At 46.2% G+C, this 6,119-nt stretch overlaps 1 long non-coding RNA gene across 1 annotated transcript; it reads right to left on the bottom strand.

Moving 5' to 3' along the window:
• Positions 1-731: 731 nt before the first annotated feature.
• On the bottom strand, positions 732-3,202 carry LOC310908258. The gene is made up of 3 exons (XR_014589820.1): positions 3,090-3,202; positions 2,291-2,360; positions 732-1,693 (listed from the first exon to the last, which is right to left on the bottom strand). It is a non-coding gene; the product is annotated as an uncharacterized lncRNA (long non-coding RNA).
• Positions 3,203-6,119: the final 2,917 nt, after the last annotated feature.

The raw sequence follows: 6,119 nt of genomic DNA on the forward strand, positions 1-6,119 counted from the left end.
CCTTTGTCCCCATCACTCCCTACCTCTCCTGTCTTGCCCAATGTCCAGGACACCAGGCAGAGACCAAGGCACTGCAGACAACTGCTGAGCAAAATCAGAAACACAGACTGAAACATGATTAATTTCTAACACATCACAGCCTACGAGTCATCCTGTTTGTGAGCATAAACTGCTCTCTGCTGCTTTCATACCAGCTCGTTTCAAGGGTGAGTAAGCAGACAGTGGCAGACATGATTTTTATTATTCCCAGAGCTTTGAAGCTGTACCATTTCCCTGTGGTTAGCTGGCTTCATCAGCTGTCTGTAGTGGCACATTTTGAAGAACTCAGCAATGAGGCATAGGTAGCCAGACCAAGCTGAGCTGAAGCTCAGCAAGCTCCATTGGCAGTATTTCATGGTGACTCAGTAGTTGCCCACCCTCTATTATTCATTGTTTTTATCCCATCATTTTATTTCAATATTCTTAACTACTTCCAAGAAAGCCCTTTCACAAGCAGAGGTCAAAGGCAACAAAAACAGCTTCAAGTTGTAAGTGAGGCCTATTTCTGTTAAAGTGAATTTTGGAATGAATATCCTCAGAGAATAAGCAACACCATTTGAAGACAGAAAAATATAGAAAAACAGCTACAACAAATGTGAGCATTTAGACATGTTTATATACTCATACATATGCAAAAGTATAAATACAGAAACATGCATCTCTTAGACTAGAAAGTGAAACTTCCTGCACTTTTGAACTACTCCCTTAAGCCACCTTATTACACAGGTATTTTTTAATATATATTTTTAAAAACATAGCACTTGCACACACTTTGGTGAAAATTGTAAGTTTCCTTTTCATCCCAGGTTAAACTCCTATGGTATTTTCCTGCTGCTCTAGAACTTCCACAGTTCTGATCTATATTTCTGCATTTAACCACTACTAGTTTGAATGGCTGAACATTAAAAAGTATCTTTCCATAGCATGAAACAGCACAAACATCAATGTCTAAACAAAAGCACAGATTGTGATTGTGGGGTTTTTTTGCACAGGCTACTTCAAATTCTACTTTTAATTCCACTGCCAAAAGTTTAGACCTTGAGATAAATCACTCCTTCCCCTAGAAAGGGGTTGATTGTATTTATGGCTCGTTTCAATGTCCAAGGGCCCAGGGTGAGATGAAAGGCCGGGGGCAGAGCAGGGCAATGCCCCACATCCAGTGCCACATAAGAAAAGGGTGAGGGCTCTGGCAACAGTGAGAGGAACTTCCAGATGTAGTTCCCAGCAGTGCTCAGCCCCTTTGGGTAACCTCAGATGTGTCATTTAGCCTTCCTCTGACTCAGTTCCTCAGTACTGGGGAAATAACACCACCACTGTATTACATAGGAGTTTTGGGTAAATAGACACCTTTTAAGTGAGTATTGGAATCCACACTAGAAGTGTAACTAAAATAAAGATCCGTTGCAATTCTAAAGAAATGACACAAGTGTGGGCTGAGAAGAAGGGATGAGATGTATGGTACAAGCACAGGGATCTCCTCACCACACTCAAAAGAGCTTGATCATGAACTGTAGCACAGGAGAGATGCAGATCCTGGGTTATGAACCCAGCTGGAGTCCTGCTTTGTGGCAAATCCTTCAGTGGCCGCGCAGTGCCTTCACCTCCTTGTTGTGAAAGAAGCACCAGCTGCATGGCTCCCACGTCTCTGCTGGGGCTACTCAGTCACCCAAGAAGGGAAAAAAAACACAGTAGCTTTCCGACAAGTCTGGTACACCTCTGTCCATACCCACAACTCCTACAAAGGCAAGAACACCTGAGCTCCCATGTTTGAATCTCTGGGCCATGCCAGGCTTTTGAACCAATGTAATGTTTTGGCACGTCACATACGACCCAGATTCTTCTACCTAACCATGGAGCAGATGCAAGGGCAGGTCCCAGTCCTGTTAGTCTGGCAAGGTCTGATAGGATCTGACACCCAAAGCTGGTGGGGCAGGGCCACCTCGCTTTGTGCTCTGCATCACCACCCCACAGTGCAGGTGTGGCAACTCCTGCAGAGGGACCTGCATGGCTGGGTGAGAGCTTAAACAAAGTGACCTTGTAGCCTGCCCCCAGCACTGAGGTTTTCTCCTGCCACTCTCTGGCTGACCACAACCCCCCTCTCTCTCATCCTCAGCACATTTTGGTGGGCAAGCTGGGGGAGGGAACAATACTCTTTTTTTTCACAGAAGACAAAGCTGTGGAAGACACTGATTCCCATGGCAACAAAGACAAAGAAGTGTCCCAAGATGTGATTTGCTGTCACCATACCCACCTTGTGGCAGATAAAGACAAGTGATAGCTCTGAAGGGAACTGTTTCCATGGGACCCTTCCCAGCAAGCCCCTGCAACGACAACCAACCATCAGCCACAGCTTTCAAACAGGTCTGACTGGAAGGGAGCAACGCTGCTTCCCGCTGCCTGCATCTTGTCCTCTTGTGAGGGGCAGGGCTCTGCTGGCTCCCTCGGAGCTGCTTAACCCCGAACAAGCCACACTGCTGCTCACTAATCCACTTACCCAGGCAATTACACTGGGAGAGCAGCCCACAGGAGCCATGCTCAACTTCTCAGCTAAACATCCTCCTGGGTTTTTTAACCCACTGAGTGGTACCTTAAGCAATGGTGAGAGCTCCTTGAGCTCCTCACAGAGCACACATTTGTTCTTAGGTAGCGCGGCCTATGTAAGTGTGTTTTCTTCCCACACTTCCATTTATCATATTTCTCCCCTCCCAGTTCTGCCCCTTCACTTCCCTGGGGAAAGTCAGTGAATTTATGAAGAAACAAAGTCACCTTGAGCCTTAATCCACACCCTAGCAGAAGGAATACATCTATTGGCAATCACATCCACCCACTCTACAACAGCATTACAACAATGCTCACTTTGTTAGCACAGAAAATACTGTCTCCTCTGGTCCTGGAGACAAGCTACCACAAAGGCTGGAGCAAAGCAAAGACTGGAGACAGAAAAAATGGCCCTGCACATCCAAGGTCAGTCAGCTAAACTGAAAGTGAAATAGTGAAATTAGGAAGAGAAGAGCAAAGAAAAGAGTTAGCAAACACGGTCCTTATCTTACAATAAACCCTTCAAAACAACTCCCTGCTCCCTTTCTGTGAAAGAAGTGAAGGCAGTTGAGAAAATTGTCCTCAATAAAATTGGAGAAGACAGGCAGAGATCCTCATCCAGCTGAGAGCAAAACAGCAACCAAAGCAGGTGACTAAGTACTGTGGAACCAGGTGCATAAAGCAGTTGGGATTTTGCCATCTGGGAGCAAAGGCCAGATTCCCTCATAACCAGGTTGGCACTCAGCTTGCTGGAGCCATAGCTCCGTGTTCCCTTTTCTCCTTCCCTCAGGAAAACCAGCCCTGATGCCACCTTAGCACATAGGGCCAAAACAGGGTTTGAAAATGGGCTTGGGAGCTTAAGAGATACACAGAGACAAAGCTCTCTCCAGCAGAGGCTGTCCCAGCCCTGCACAGGCACTGCCTGGACGTTTTGGGGGCGTGGGCTGATTCCCAAGTCCCTGATGCTGACACAGAACTGCTCTCACAGGAAGGGCCCCCACCTTTGTGCCCAGCCCCATGGAACAGCTCCTTTGCATTCAATAGGAACAAGCACAGCTGCTTGTTGCTGTCTGCCCTACTTGTTGCCATGACTTGATTATCAGTCCTGGGATGAACCTGCTACTGGCTGGGAGAACTGAAACCTTACTATTCCCAGAAGGATGCAGGAGTTAGATCAGAGAGCAAGGAGGCTGCAGAAGAGGCAAATGGGTAGTTGAGCTAGTCCCAATGAAACTGCTGCCTCTCAAACATTCCCATCCTGCTGACTGGATAGTGCAGTGGGCTGAAACCCAAGTGCTTTGTCATCCTCAGCACTTGCTGCAGGCAAGCACCAGCCTTTGTCAGCCCAACATCCTTTTCTCTGCCATGCACCCCAGAGCAGATAAGTGAGTTTCTAGAAACCATCTCACCCGGCAAACAGGAAAAATAGTGAGGACACAGGTGGCCTGGTGTAGGAGTTCACTGAGCTAGTGTTGGAATCCAGGAGCCCAGTGAAATCAACCCATCCTAAATCCCCAATACTCTGCTAACTGCATCATAAAGAAAGAAGATTTAATTAGCACATGTAAGTAATCTCCTCCTTAGCAATGTCATTCCACTAGTACACTCTGAATTCTATTGCTACTTATATGGCACTCAAGGACAAGACGTGGTGTTGTATGGATTTCCTTTGCTTCACAATGGGGGAAGAAGACCAAAATGACAGAGACTTCACCAACTCACCTAGAAGTCCACCAGCTGCCACCTGCCACTTCAAAATCTATTCCCAGATAAATAGCTTACCTGGACTTCTCTATTCTCAGCAGCAGTCTTTCTTCTCCTGGAAGTACTCTTAAACTTTACAAGACAGTAACAAAGCTTGTCCTCTGCTCCAGGAGTAGATTCCAACTTGCCTATTGCACCTGCATGCTGTTGCAGCCCTGGTAAAAGGAGACATTCCAAGAGAAACTCCCAGAATCCAAATGTTCAGAAATATCATCACCAGTGCAGGAGAACAAAGGAAATATCCCCAGTAATTGCCTAAATTCACCTTTGTACTAAATACTCTTCTAAGCAACTTAAGCAATTTAGTGAGGCTTTAATAGAATCACAAAAACGCTTTGAGTTAGAAAGGACCTTAATGCTCACGTAGTTCCAATCTCCCTTCTGTAAGCAGGGACACTTTCCACTAGACCAGGTTGCTCAGAGCCTATCCAACCTGAGCTTAAACACTTCCAGGGATGGAAGATGCTTTCATGGGCATGCACATAGCACAGGAAGCCCCAGTCCAGCCTCACACAGCGTCCTAAGAGCTTGTATTTACAGGCTCCTGCGAGCGGGAAGCTGTTTATTAAAAGGATTAGATAAGGCTTGACAAAGATGCAGGAAGGTGGGCATGCTGTGCCTTAGAAAACTTTTGCAATACAGAACCCAAAACATCCCTGTAGTCAATTCCATTTAGAAAAGAACATAGAAAAGAAGAAGGGGGAGAAATTTCAAACAGGTTTGGCAGAGAACTTTGGCCACAGCTGGATAGAAGGTTAAATGACAGGAGAGTAACCAAAGAGCAGTGTGTCCAAAACATCCCTGAGCAGCCGCTGCTTGTACTGGAGAGGTCTGTGGGACTATCTCAAAATAGTTTCTCCTTCTATCTCTGAGAGAAAACAACCCCTAAAGCACACTGCTGCTTCTCCTCCCACTCTCCTGCAGAAGGGAAAGCTGCTCTCCTGTGTTTGGTGAGGACAAGCACCTCACATGCTCTCTAAGGCTGCCCAGCACTTGGAGCAGAAGCTCAATTCTCCCTGCTTTGGAGAGCACAGTGTTACCTACTAGGCAGACATCCATACCTTTTGGGCTCCAGACTTCCAAGAAAACCAGGACACAGCAGCATTGCTTGTAGGGCATCTACTGCAAGGCCCTTCCTTGATAGAGGCAAGTGTCATGGGGCTGAAGCACACCTTTTCTTTCAGTATCACTTTGGTCAGTCTGTCACATCCTGGCATTCAGACTGAAACAGAGATCAGTTCCTTATGTGTTTCCTTTGCCCTTCCTGAACTTAAGCAATTCCTTTTTTGCTTGCCCACACATTCTGCTCTGGAGATCATAGTCACAGTGGTGGTGATGGGGTTTGCTACTGTCAGCATTTTCAGATAACTCAAGCAAAGCTCTACTCCTCAGAGTACTTACAGAGTAGCCTGGGAAGTTCCTGATGAGTAGGTGGGAAAAAAGGTGACAGAAAAGGGGCAAAACCATAAACTGTTAGTTTCCTGGAGGAATAACATGATAGCACCACCAAACTACTAGGGGTTGGGAGACCAGAACATGCAGGCACAGGAGTTTCTCCAGTGGTCTGGCATTGTACTTGACTCAGAATTTATTATAAATTATAAAACACAAACACAATTACTGTGTTCCCCACTGTGTCCATTTAAACACAGCTCAGCAAAGATATGGGTTCATGTTTAATGGAACAACCTACAGAAGAGAAGGCACAGCAGGGCCCACAGCCACATGGCACATTTAATTCCAAGGGAAGAACACGTGACTTCTACAGGCAGATCTCA

The sequence above is a fragment of the Zosterops lateralis genome, assembly GCF_965231275.1.
Source record: "Zosterops lateralis genome assembly, chromosome: 4".
In the NCBI taxonomy this organism is placed as follows: Eukaryota; Metazoa; Chordata; class Aves; order Passeriformes; family Zosteropidae; genus Zosterops; species Zosterops lateralis.